Source organism: Mustela nivalis (genome assembly GCF_964662115.1).
Source record: "Mustela nivalis genome assembly, chromosome: 1".
Lineage (NCBI taxonomy): Eukaryota > Metazoa > Chordata > Mammalia > Carnivora > Mustelidae > Mustela > Mustela nivalis.
In genome coordinates this window covers 1,181,142-1,194,804 of record NC_139020.1, presented here as the reverse complement: position 1 = coordinate 1,194,804, position 13,663 = coordinate 1,181,142, and positions in this window count along the sequence as shown.

Genomic DNA, 13,663 nt, shown 5'->3' with positions numbered 1-13,663 from the left:
TCAATTTGATTCTGTTATTTTCCTACAATAAAAGCAACATTAAATGTGTGGGGCTCCTGGGGGGCTCCGCTGGGTGAGTCTGACGCGGCATCTGTGCAGGTCGCAAGCTCAGGGTCCTGGGATCGAGCTCAGCAGGGAGCCTGCCTGCGAGTCTCTGTCTCTCCCTCCCCCTTCAAACAAATCAATCTTTTAAAAAAGTTAAATAAAATGAAAATATGTTACCTAAAAAGACACATTAAGCTTCTGAGAAAGGATGGGGACAGCAAGCCCCCTACCAGCCCGTGGTGGGGGAGGGGAGGCTGCCGGCTGTGCCGCCCAGCACGCCCCTGACGGCCATGAGCCTGGGGACCCGCCAGCGCGACCCCGCCCGCCCAGGTGCTGGTACCGTGGCCACCGCGCAGGCCGCCCCGCAGGCCGAGCTTCCCGGGGAAGGACGCTGGAAGTGTCGGCCTGCAGCCCCCACGGGCAGGGAAGGGGTGAGGGAAGGGGGTGGTCAGCGGAGCCGGATGCTGGCTCCGGGCGGCCGCGCTGGAGGGAGGAGCAGTTATTTAATAAGCCTTCATATTAGTGACATAATTAAATGTTTAAATAATTAAAACGAATATTTAGTAGGAGCAGAGGCAACTATCCAGTGAGCTCGCAGGCCGGAAGCTGTGGCAGGAGGAGCCAGAACCCGGAGCGGAGCTGGGTCCGCCGCTTGCTGGGCCCACAACCCCCCACGGAGAGCCCATGCCCACCCCCCGCGTCCCCGCATCGCAGTGCCCAAACCCCGTGGGCACCTGCAGGCGCTGCGCACCCCCCCATGACCCTGTGGGCAGCGCGGGTTCCACAACAGCAGAGCAGCCCCGAAGCCCTGCCCGCGGCCACCCTGCGCGGCCCTGCGCACCGAGGCTCAGCAGAGACCCCAGCCGGCCACTCCGTGGGGCGCACAGAGCTGTTGCGGTTCAGCTTTTGGGCTGGGCTGCGACCACGGGTGCTCACACACCGTGGGTTGGGGGTCGTGGGCACGTCCCCCGCAGCAGTCAGGGCCGTGCAAAGGCCCTGTGCCCTGTGGGGGGCCCCGTGCTTCCCCGCCTGCCTGATCCCACCTGCAGGGCCACCGCGTCCTGCGGGCTCCGGCGCGCCCCGAGTCTGGGCCCTCTTCCTGGGGCTCCCACTCTTCTCCCCCTCAGCACGCCGGGGTCACACCGAGCTCCGGAACACAGTCAGAGCAGGCGGCCAACCCCCTTGGGGAGACGAGATGTCTGAAAAGCACAACCAGGAATATCCGAATGGTCGGTATTGGGTTAGACTCGGTAAGGACACGCTCCCATGTTTCAGAGCAGACCCCAGGTTTTAAAGTGAACTTGGTAAAAGTTGTAAGAACAGACAAGAAAACAAGAATCGGAAAACAAGAGCTGACGAGCAGGTGGAGTTGGCCGGCACGACGCAAGGGACAAAGACAAGGCCGTCCCGAGACGCTTGGGGGCTGATGGCAACCGCCACACCCGGCCGACCGGGTCGCCCGCCACACACTGACCTCCGCACGCAGGCGGGGGGGGGTCACAGCCGAGCTGCAGCAGGTGACCTGGCTGGGACTTCCTTGCTTTAAGAGTGTATTTGTTTACTTGGCAGAGAGAGAGCGCGCACCAGCAGGGGGAGGGGCGGGGGGAGCAGAGCCCCCGCGGAGCAGGGAGCCCGACGCGGGACTCCACCCGAGGACTCCACCCGAGGACCTCGGATCGTGGCCTGAGCCGGAGGCAGATGCGTAACTGACTGAGCCACCCAGGCGCCCCGAACAAAGACTTTTTAAAAATTCCATTTTTATGATATCCTAAGGGCTCGTGGATTTGTTTTTACAGAAACACAGGTGATGGACACAGAAAAAATAAAACGCCAGCGAATGTAGATTCCCCAAGTTTAAAAAAAATTAAGGGAACTATCAGGAAGGGGGTTTTGTTTGTTTAAGTCATCTGTACACCCAACATGGGCTCGAACACATGCCCCCACAGCAACAGAGCAGCCGGGCGCCCGGAAGGTTCATAAATGGGGCCACCGACAGCGTCTCCCGAAGTGCGCACTCACGCTCCGCCGTCCCCGGAACGTCCAGCTCCCGCGTGTTCTCTTCCTAACGCTCACGCTGCTTCATCCGTGCCCGGGACACGGGGACAGCGGGCGGCCAGAGGCGCGCGTGTGCTCGCGGCCGTCCTGCCACTCGCCCCAGCCTCCCGGGACCGTAGGCCCTGGAAGAGCACGAACCGCTACGGGCTCGCGGCCCCAGAGCCTTCCCACGAGGACCCGCACCGACGGCGGCTTCTGCGAGATGCCCAGGCGAGACCCGGGATCCCCGGACCCGCACAAGAGCGTCCGGGGGGACAGTGGTCCGTGCGGGGTCCCGCGGCCGGCAGCTCGCCGCACGCCAACGGCCAGACTAACTCGCTCGTAGCCGCGTGTGCGCGTCTCCCTCTCATCAGACACGAAGGAGACGCAGGTCCTGATGCACCATGGAAGTGGCGAAGGCGGGACGTTTCGGAGATGGTTGTACATGCAGTTCGCGGCGGTGCGGTGTTCAGCAAACACGGACACTAGATCTACCCTCGCCTGAGCGCTGGGTCACCTGGCACCGGCCGCACAAAGGGAAGCGGCTGCAGCACTTCTCTCCGCGGCTGTTGTAACGTGGGTCTCGTGCGGCTGTTTACCGCCTCCGGGAACTTGCTTCACAGCGTGTCTCCCACAGTCTCATTTCGGTGTTTCTCTTGGGGAATATCCTGGGGAATCACTGCAGCTGAAAAAGTGGGTCAGACCTTTCTTGGCAGAAAATCCGTCTGATTGGGTTCGACGGTTTGACGAGAAGCACGAGACCCCAGGCCGGACGTGGCCGTGAAGAGAGCGAGCTCCGTCGGCGGCTCCGAGTTTGGGTGACAGCGCGAAGATGACGGAACGACAGAGGCTTTTATGTTAAAACGTCGAGTTGGCAAAAAGGCCATGAAATCAACACTTGGACGTCCGCAGCCCCCGTGGCACGTCCAGGAGGAAGGAACTAGGTAGTACTCGGGGACCACGGGCGAACGACAGTCCCTCGATGTGCGGGCAGGGCTGCCCGTGCCCCGGGACTGACAGCGACAGACAGCGGCGCTTTCCCAGGCCGGGGCTTCACACCCTTTGCTTTCCAAACACCGTGACAAAAGCCTCGTCGGACCGACAGGTGGTAAATTATTACGTAATTTCTGCGAACGACTTTTCCAGACGACCTTCTGACTCGGGAAGTGTTATGTGGGGGCAGACGGTGGAGACGGGAGGTGGACGGTTCGCGGAGGGCGGGGGGGGGATATTAAACGTGGGTCCTGGGTCCTGGCCATCACCTGTTGAGGGTCTCGCTGGCTCTGGGGTGTTCGGGCAGTAGAGGCAACGGGGGCGACCTCCTGTCACCGTGGCTGCCGCCGCCTGGACGCTGGCTGCTCCGTCCATGCGTCCCCAGGAAGCTGAGGGCCTAGGAGGGTAGGGAGGGACCCTCATGGCCCAGCACGGCCCTAACAGGTTGGGGACCGCGGTGAGGGCCAGCTGACTGGGGCAGGGTGGAAGCAGCCGTGGGGAGGGCCCCTGCCTGCAGTGGGTTCGTGCACAGGAGTGTCGGCGGGCAGGGGTCGGGGTGGGGGGGGACGGCCTGGTGCTGCCTGTTCGGGGACACGCACAGATGACATCACTACCCATCCCCTGCAGGCTCGTCCATGGCACAGCGAGGCCGAGGGGACATGGAGCCGTCCTGGTTTGTCCTGAAAAGACCTTTTTGTAGAAACAGAGCCCCGAGTCTGTGACGGGCTGTTTCACGTATGCCGAGGCCTCACCGTTACCTCATGTGGCTCGAGGGCCCTGGCCGGCCAGCTGCGGGCACAGATGGCTCTGGAGCCCAGAGGAGTGTGCGTCAGGCCCGACCCCCGTTAGCACCTGGCTAGGGAGCCCACAGCCCGGCTCCAGCCGGCCCCTCCCTGCGGCCTCGTTCTGGGATCCGCACGGGGCGCCTTTCTGGCCGGCCTCCTCCCCGCCCAGCCAGCGCTCCGTCCTGCAGGTCCTGCTCCGGTCGGCCGTCCGTTGGGCTCAGGAGCCGGGCTCGGGCACAGGACTGACGGGCAGGCCGACCACAGGGGCTGAAGGGTGCCTCTGGGGACGCGCGGCTGCCCATGCTGGGAGAGCTGCTGAGAATGTTCCAGGCCTCAGGGCAGAAGACACTGCTGTGCAGAATGAGCAGCCCTTGTCACCACAAGCAGCGGGATGTTTAGCTCCAGTGAGCCTGAATCTCCACTTGCCTCGTATTTTCTGGGAGGTCGGGACATGGGCCCCAGGTCACAGCCGTCGGCTCCAAAAAAGCTGAGCGAAGGCCACCAGAGCCGCAGGCCACGTGCCCGAGGGTCTGAGCCCTGCAGTGACCGGTCGCCACCTGCAAATCTCCTGTGCCCGTGGCTCACTCTGTGAGCTCGTGAACTCCTGTTGCACAGCAAATCAGCCCCAAAACTTGGCAGCCACGCCAGCCTGCGTCCTCCAGAATTTGTGGGTGGGGACCTGAGTGTCCTCTGGGCCAGGGCTGCGCCACCTTGGTGTCCCCTGAGCTGGAGCTGATTTCAGGCTCTCTCAGTGGGTGTCGGAGGAATTCCGGGCCTCGGCAGGACGCTGCTCCGGCTGTCCCACCACGGGGGCCTCTCAGGGGTGACTGCGGGCGGCTCCTGGGTGAGCAGGGGAGAAGCGGGGGGCGGGGACGGGGAGAAAGTTTGTGACAAGTCTGGTAGAGCTGGCCGTCCCCTCGGCAGGGCTGGAGCGGGCCTGAGGGCAGGTGTGGGCGGACAGCAGCCCCGGGTCTGTGCACCTGCTGTGCTGGTGGGAGCACGGAGGCCCTGGGACGGGGGCTCCCTCCAAGCAGGGACAGGCCTGTCCCCGCCCTGCCGGGTCCACCTCCCCCCGCAGGTCCCGGATTTGCCTCTGGAGTGTGCGGACTGGCAGAGCTGTAAATCGCGCGGGATACTCAAGGCTGATGCCCTGCGGCGTCCCGAGCGCCCCCCGCAGAGCCAGCCGGGGGCACAGTCCGGTGACATCGGGCAGTCAGCCCGAGACCTGTGCGTGTCCTGAGGCCGCCACGGCAGAGCCCACAGACGGAGGCCCGAAGCCCCAGCACGCAGTCCCGCTCCTGGAGGCCGCGGGGGGACGGCCAAGCTGGGCTCCCGGCGGCCGCGGCGTCTCGGGCCCTGCCCGGTTGTGGCGTGGCCCTCTCTGCGGCTCCTCTCCTCCCTGTGGGGGCCCCAGACTGGATGCCCCCCAGGACGATGTGCTCCTGAGACCATCACTGAGGCTCACCCGCGAGGACATTTCTCACATGAAGCGACACTCTGTGGTCCCGGGAGGAGCGACAGGAGTTTGGGGAGCGCGGCTCCGCCTGCCGTAGCCGGGGGAACAGGCCCGGGACGTCCGTCTGCTCCTGCTGTCACATGAACGTGAAGGTTGATTTGCACTGAATTCCGCGACAGACACAGGGGATTTGTCCCTCCCCCTGTGGCTCGAGTTCTCCGGAGGCCGTCCCGGCGGCCCTGGGGAGGCCGGGTGGGACCCAGGCCACCACCCGCCACCAGCTGCCTCCCTCCCGGACCCAGGACGCCGGCCCTGGGAGGGTCCCGGAGCCCATCTGCGGCCCATGGCTTTGGGCGGAGCCCGTGTGCTCCTCGCCGCTGGCGACTCGAGCTCCCCGCGCCAGGCGACGGCTGCCGGGGCCGTCCAGCCCCTCGCGGACACGTGTCTCTCTCCGTTAGTTTCCGCGGGGTGGGGTGCGCCCGGGTCGGGCTGCTGTGTCCCCAGGAGGTGGTTGGTGAAATGCCCCTGGCTGCAGCCTGGTGACTCTCCAACCCCTGGGACAGGCCACCCAGCGGCCGCCCCAGCGTCCTCTGCCCTGGGCGGTCCGGCCCCACATGCGGAGACGCCATCTCTGGTCGACGGCTCAGGCGCCTTCCTGGGCACTCTTCACCCCACGGGTCTTGAACTGGAGGTCGTGGAGGTTAGACCAGGCCCCAAACACCAGGTCCTAACCCTGGAACCTGAGAAGGTGACCTTGGGAGGAAAAGGGCCTTGGCAGCCCGAAGCTCGGGTGCAGAAGTGGCTTCTCCCGTGGCTTCTCCCGTGGCTTCTCCAGTGGCTTCTCCCGGGGGCCCTGACGCTTCCAGGGGCCCTAAAGAGGGAGGCGATGGTGGGGGTGAGGTCGGCGGGGGCAGGGGACAGGCCGCGTGGCCACCGAGACGGAGCCTGGGGTGAGGCCGCAGCTCCCGCAGCTGGAGGACTGTCCTTCCCCGGGCCCCGAGGAGCCCGTGGTCGGGAGCAGAGGGCGCGCTCGGGAGGCTGCGGGGTGTACCTGAAACGCTGGTCAGTGTTCTGTGGCCCTCTGGTGGCCGTGGGCCCAGGGCATGACCTCTCTCGGGCCAGCTCGCCTGCTCCACGGCGCCTCCTGTCGCTTGGCTCCCCGTGGGCGGGGCCGTCCTGCTGGGGCAGGTGGGGGTCTCCCTGCCCCCTGGGTTCTATCCTGCTCTGCTGCTCTCCCCAGCCCTCCGTGGGTGCAGCTCAGTGGGGGCACCGATGTCACTCACCCTTGCGTCCCCAGAGCCAACAGCCGGGCCCCCTTGCTAGAGCCTGAGCGGCTCCCCAGGGTCCCGGCAGGGCCCAGTGAGGGCTGCAGGTGCAGGGCAAGGTCCGGAGTTTCATGGGAGTGACCTTGGCCCAGGCCTGGGGGCGGGGCTTGGACTCACCGGAGGGAGCTGAGGCTATGGGAGGCCCCGTAGCCCCCGGGTCTAGGGGAGCACCATGGCCCCTTTTCCCACCTGAACGAGGCAACCTGCCCACCGGCATTTCTAATCTCTGAACGGAGGCCCTGGGCCAAGGCTGGGACCCCAGGTCCCCTTGGCTGGAGCCAGACCCCCCCAGGGCCCCTCAGGGTGGCTTGGACGCCCCGGGGTGAGGGTGTCTCTCGCCTCCTCACCCGTCCATGCAGCCGTCCCTGGGGCTTCCGGGCCTTTCCGTGTGTGGCGCGGGGTCTTTGTAGGTGGTGGGACCCAAACAGGACCGGCACGCGAACATCGCTACGTCCCCAGAGCCAAGAGTGACGTGTTCACGGTCTCCTTCCCACGGGGCGGTAATGGGACTGGGGCAGGAATCGGGGTGAGGCCGGGCTGCAGAGCGGGGGTGGGGGGTGGGGCCTGGGGCTCGGAGGGCAGGCCGAGGGCAGGGGAGGGTTTGGAACGCCTCTTTCTAGCTGTCCCCCGAATGGAAGGGGCCGAGGGGTCTGCACCCCTTGATGTCCGCTGTGGAAGTTCCGAGCCCGCCTGGAGACAAGGAGGCCGGTTGCGGTCTGGGAGGATCTGAAGCGGTTCAAGGGAGGTTCGGGGGCTTGGGACTGGCCTGGGGTGCAGCGAGGGTTTGGCTCAAGGGCAGGAGTCCGGACGGTTCCTTCTGCAGGCCACGGGCGGGCTCCACGGGTGTTCAATGAAGCCAGGCCTTGAGGTCCTGCTTCTGTTCCCCCAGCGGCGGGCAGTGGACACCAGGGGCCCAGGTCAGAGCGGAGGCCGAGCCAGGGGGCCCCAGGGTGAGGACTGGACAGAGCTGGGAGACGCTGGCTCTGGCTGCGGGGCAGGGGCGCCCAGCACAAGGTGGTTCGGAGTCCCGGGGTGAGAGAGAGCTCGGCCACTGGTCCCACAGGGTCCCCGTCCTGGGGTCCCCTAGCCCCTGTGCCACCAGGGTGGATGGGGCTTGGACTCCAGTGCAAGGCCTGGGATGGCTTTAGAGGGGGTAGGAGCTGCTGGACAGAGGTGCCTGTGAGGGGGTGGTCAGCCCAAGGTTAGAGGTCAGGGTCAAGCGGTTGCCCAGTCTGGAGATGATGGCCGGCAGACACCTACAGCTGCCCAGGGCATGTGGCCCTCCTGCCCCCCACCCCCACTGTGTCCCTGAGGCCGGCGCTCGCCCCCAGGACGCGGTGGGGAGAAGGCCACTGGGCGCCAGTCTGCCAGGGGAGGGCGCACCACCATCCCCAGGTGCCCAGAAGATGCTAGGGGTGAGGCTTCCCTGCTTGGGGGATGGGGTGGGGACAGCAGCATTGGTGTCGGGGGCCGTGTGGGGACCCAGGCTTCGCTCCGCAGCTGGAGCCGTGCTCCCTGCACTGGAGTCTCCGGCGTGAGGTGGGGAGCCATTCAGACCCCCGGGCCCAAGGGCCGGACAGGGCCCGTGTCTGAACAGCCAGTGTCCACAGAGATGAAAATCCAAGGCTGGCCAGTGGTCAGTGGAGGGGTGTGGACAGCCTCGGGGTCCCAAACAGGGACGTGGGTGAGTGAGCCCGGCCCGGGCTGCGGCTCGGAGGACAGCGACTGTCACATCTTCTGTGAGTGCCCTCGGCGAGGTCAGCCGAGCGCCGCCCACTGCCCGGGGCTGGGGGCCGAGAGGCGGGGCCCCCGGACCAGCAGCGGGGCTGACTGTGCAGAGCCCCGACGAGGCTCGGGACCCAGCGCAGACCCGACCGAGGTGGAACAGCAGGTCGAGCCTGGGCGGGAAGCTTGTGCTCTGCCTCCTCAGGAAGCACCGGGGCAGGTGGTGGGAGGTCAGAGAGGAAGAGAAGTGGGCTGGGGGGTCTCTGCAGGGGTGCAGAGCAGGTCCCTGAGAGCAAGGGAACCCGAAGAGCTCTGGTGCCCGAGGCCAGGGCTGTAGGGGGACGGAGGACCAGGAGAGGCTGCGGGACTCCTGGGAAGGGGGGGCTGTGGTGACGTCACCCCACAGGTGCCCGGGGAGGAGGTGGGGGTGGGGCTGGCACCGGACAGGCTCAAAGTCCCTGACAAGGCCTGCGGGGCTGTGAAGCGTCAGGGGGTGGGCCGGGGTCAAGCAGTGCATGGGGCCATCACTAGTGTCCCCGCCCTGGGGATATGGGGTTCAGCCACAGAGTGGAGGCAGCATCAGGGCGGGGCAGGGGAAGGAGTGGGGCTGTGCGGGCCTGGCAAGGATGCGTCCAGGCGGGACAGTGGGACCCAGGCCCTCCCCCGCCCACTTGGCTCCTCACCCTGCCGTCTTGGGGTCCCGGGACACCTGGGGTCGGGGCCTGTGTTTCCAAGCTCACTGGGCCGTCCCGGCAGGAGCCCCGGGCAGGACGACAGGGCCATCTCTGCAGTGCTGGGAGGAAGAAGGGGCCAGTGGGCATTTCCTGGGAGTCGCGGAAAGGTGGCCACTGACCCTCCACGCTGTGGTGGACTCAGAGCCTGGCCCAGGGTGCTGACGGAGGGGCTCTGCCGCAGACCAGGCACCTGCCCGCGGGCGCCGTCTGGGGTGGGGGCAGGGCCGTGCCGCTCCCGAGCCTTCCTGGTTCTCCGAGCCCTGACGGGCGTCCATGGCCGTCTGCCGGGGGGGTCTGCGGGCCGGGTTAGAAACATATGTGCGCGCATGTACGGTGGGCCCTGGGGAAGCAGAGAGCCTCCTGGTGCCCTGAGCAGACTCAGAGCCTGGGGGGGACGTGGAGGTTCCGGACGGCCAACCCCCAACAGGGCCCCGGGACGGCGGTCACCTGAGGATCCAGGGGCTTCGTCCTGTGCCCCGCGGGCCTGGGAGCCTCAGGCAAGAGCTCAGGTGTGTCCTGGGGAGGGTCGGTGTGTCCTGGGTGAGCTCTCAGGGTGCCCTGGGGAAGCACTCAGGTGTGTGGCTCCCCGTGTCTCTCCTTCCTGGCCCCCGGGCAGGTCGGGGAGGGCCTGCCTGTGGCCCAGCTGAGCCCGCCGTGCACGGTCCGGAGCCGCGGTCACCGGCGCCCCTGCGGAGACGCGTGCGCATCTTCTGTCTGGCGTCTCGGCTTCCCTCCCTGCGCCTGCAGGCAGACCCGCTCCTCAGCTGGCCGGGGGCGCGACCTCCTGCTGCAAGATCCCGTGTGGGGGCGGCTGGGGCATCTCACACTCCGGGGAGAGACCCACCGTGCGGCGGGAGGACCCAGGGCCTGGTCCCAACACGGGGGGCCTGTCCCTAGAGCGGCCGTGAGTGGGCCACGGCCGGGGGCCCTGGAGAGGCACAGGAGGTGGGGGCGGCCTCCGGAGGGGCTTGGGCCGGGCCGTCTGCTGGGAGCGTGGTGCCCCCCACCCCGACACCCCGCGCAGAGCCGCCGAGTCAGGCAGGGGAGGCTGGATCCGCTCCCTCCGCTCCCGGGCTCAGGGATTAAGACACAGACGCAGACAGAACGATGAGAAAGAGTGATCTCAGCAGGAAGAAACGAGGCGTAAGGCGCGACTTCTGTCCTGAAGTCTCCCCAGCCTGTGTAGGGGAGTGCGGACAAGGGCTTCCCGGGTTACCGTGTGGGACTGAGGGCCGAGTCCTGGGGGCAGAGCGGCTGTGCTCAGGTAGAGGGGGGTGGCTTCCCTCCCCCCGGCCTGGGAGGGGCTGTACCCACACCTGGGGCTGGGCCCAGGGGCGCCCTGGATCCAGCTGTGCCTGAAGGCGGCCACTCCTGGCCTCTGAGTGGTGCAGTTGTACTTGCTGACTGTGGAGCAGCTTTGGCGGGTCTCTGCCGTCTTGATGGACTCACGGCCCCCGGCAGGAGCCCCTTGGCGAGGGCCAGGCAGAGCTGCCACAGGCCTGGGCCAGCAGCTGTCCCACCTCCTCTGGGAGCTCTTCTGGGCCAGGACCCACCGGACCCACCCAGACCCTGTCTGACACCCGTGCCCACCTCTTCAGGGAGGCCTCGGACCCTCGGTTGGGGAGTCCCTCCCCGAGCCCTGTGTCCCGCATGGAGATGACGCCTTACTTTCGTGAAATCACCCAAAACCTCAGCGGCATCGACCCCAAGGGGCCCGTGGTCAGAGAGGCGCACAAGCAACAGAAGAAGAATTTCTGAAAGTCTGTCTTGAAATAACACCTTGGATTTCGTATGATTTACCTTTCTTTCTGGTGCGAAGGTCCACAGGACGGACCGCGGCTTTTCTAACGCCGGCCACAGAGCAGCGAGTGTTCACAGCCCGTGGCACCGCCTCCGGAACCAGGGCCCACAGAGATGTGCGCAGGCAGGAAGGTGCAGCAGGCCCGGCAGGGCGGAGGACATGGTCACTGCAGAGGTCATGCCTTGCGCCTCTGGGGACGCAGAGCCAACCGCGTCCTCGCTCACATGCTCCTCTCCGTGACCCTCCAGATGCTCCCCGGTCCCCGCAGCAGCTCCAGCACAGGTGAGGACACGAGCCCTTGCATGTCCCCGTGTCCGCACGCGCTGTCCCGCTCTGGCCGCAGGCTGGAACAGGAAAGGTGAAGATCGAGTGTCGCCGTGTTTCTCAGAAGCAGCTGGAGAGGGCACGGTCCTCCAGGGAAGGGCTTGGCTCTGGGGACGCCTCTTCTCATTCGCTAGGTAGAGCCTCCAGGCCCCAGGAGAAGGGGCGCCCAGCCCGGGCCTCTTGGGGCAACAGTCTAGCTCTGATCACGTCCCCATCGGAGGCCCTGGGCTTAGGACTTTGCCCACTGTCCCACCAGGGACCGATGGGCACCTGGTTCTGCTCCTCATGCTCCCAGCTGGCCAACTATGGAGGCTCCTTCCGGCCCCGTCCTGCCACAGCTGGGACCCTCTCCACAGCTGGAAACCACAGCACAGTGCTTCCCACCCCAGGCCCTTTGCCACTGGCCTCGGGGCCCCGTGACTGTGGGGCTCCTGCCATCCTGTTCGGCACCGTGCCGCGCCCTGGCACCACTGTACTGGGCTGGAACCTGCTTTGTGTTTCTCCAACAAGCCAGACTTGAGCTGACCTCAGGGCCTTTGCACAGACACCTTCTCCTCTGGTGCTCTCCCACCCGCTGGGGCCCAGCTCTCTCCTGTCAGGCAGACCTCCTGGTGCAGGTGCCTCAGTCGCCCTGCGGGAGTCCTCACGGACCTTAGATCCACGGCCTCCAAGCACATTTTGCACGCAGCCCTCGAGTCAGGGTGGTCCTGCTCGCCTGAATGCTGGTCCCTGACCACCCGTCAAAGGACGGCTCTCACCGGCCCCATTTCCAGCACAGAGGACCCCGAGCTCTCGATTCCGTTGAACGGCATTCTTGTGTGTCCACCCCAGGGAACGCTGCTCCTGGCGGCTGTCCCAGCCCCTGCCCGGCGTCCGGGCTGCTCCAGTGTGCAGGGTCACGGCGGGGCTGGTGCGCCCAGAGGGCATCTCAGGCTGAACACGGTGCGTGCCGTCCGCGCGCAAATGTGTGCTGGCTTTACACAGTAGCCCCGCTGTGAGTCGGCACACACGCCACCCAGACGCGGGCCCCGCCCACAGAAGCCGCGTGGACTGGAATGTTCCGTCAGTATGCTGCTAATTAAATGACGCTAACGCCCCGGACATGAAGGGGTTGATGGCCACTGGGGGAGCAAAGCCAACCCCCAAAGGCTACGGATGGCGCGATTCACTTCCGTTGTCCTCACAAGGTGACAGATGGCAGCAGTGGGGACTGGGGGGTGGCTGCCAGGCGTGGACGGGGAGCAGAGGGGAGAGGGGAGAGCCAGGAGGGGGCCAGGAGGGGGCCCTTGAGAAGGGACTGCCTCGACTGTGGAGACTCACACGTGCACACACACGTGAAGACACGCACTGACACACACCCACGCCACACGTGGACAGGCGCGCACACACACACGGGCGCACATGGGCACACACACATGGCAGTGCAGGGGGCAGCCTGGGACCCATCACCGCGGGCGGCCAAGCCGGGCAGGGCGTCCACAGAGGGCACACGGGCTGGAGCTGTTACTGGACCCCGTGGGCGTCTACGGCGGTCTGGAAACCAGCGAGCTGAAACCACATCTCGTGGCCGCGTCTGCATGTGGTGGCCACGCCTGACCTGCCCTTGGCCGTTCAAAGGCTGCTTGACGCACATGTCCCTGATGGTGTCTTCAGGGACACGCTTGGGCCCACGGGATAAGGCATCTGAGGGAAAGTGCCCCCCATGGGAGGGGCGGGACGGCGAGGTGGGGTGGGGGGCGCGGCCGCGGGACCGTGACACTCTGCTCTGCTGAGGGTCCTCCTGAGCCCAGGCCAGGGCGGGGGGCTCTGTCTGCACTCGGGTCGCCGGCAGCGGTCCTGGCCAGCGTCCCACTCAGGCCACGCAGACCTTCCGGGCAGCGCGTGGCTTCACTCTGGAGAGCACGGCGGAAACCCTGTGACGGGAACGCTCCACGGCAGGGACAGGGACGTCACAAGGCTCACCCACGGGCTCTGACCGCGGCTCCTGCTTTGCCCACCAGGGAGCTCCCGACGGTTTACTGTGTCGCGCACACTTGAGCCTGTAGCCGGCAGGGGTGACCCTGCTGCCGAGGTGAGCCGGGCTCCCCGGGCTGAGCAGAGGGGAGAGGGTGAGGGCACCCGGCGGCCGGATGAGGGGCGCATAGACCGCGGCTCCTGCCCACGGACGCTGGCGGCCCCAGGGCCCGGGTCCAAGGGAGGCCCGGTTCAGGGAGGTGCCGTGTCCCCAGCGCCAAATGCTCCGGTGGGTACAGGGTTTCCCCAGGTCGCATGCCTGAGCTCCAGCCTGGGGGGCCAAGGTTGGGGGGCGAGGTCGCTCAGGAGAGTCGGTGGGGGGCACACACGAGGTGCACTGACCAGGGGCTCTGTCAGCCCTTTCCTACCCCCGAGGCACGACCCGCACAGAGGAGGGTCGCAGAGGCTGGGCCTGGGTCAGGCTTCCG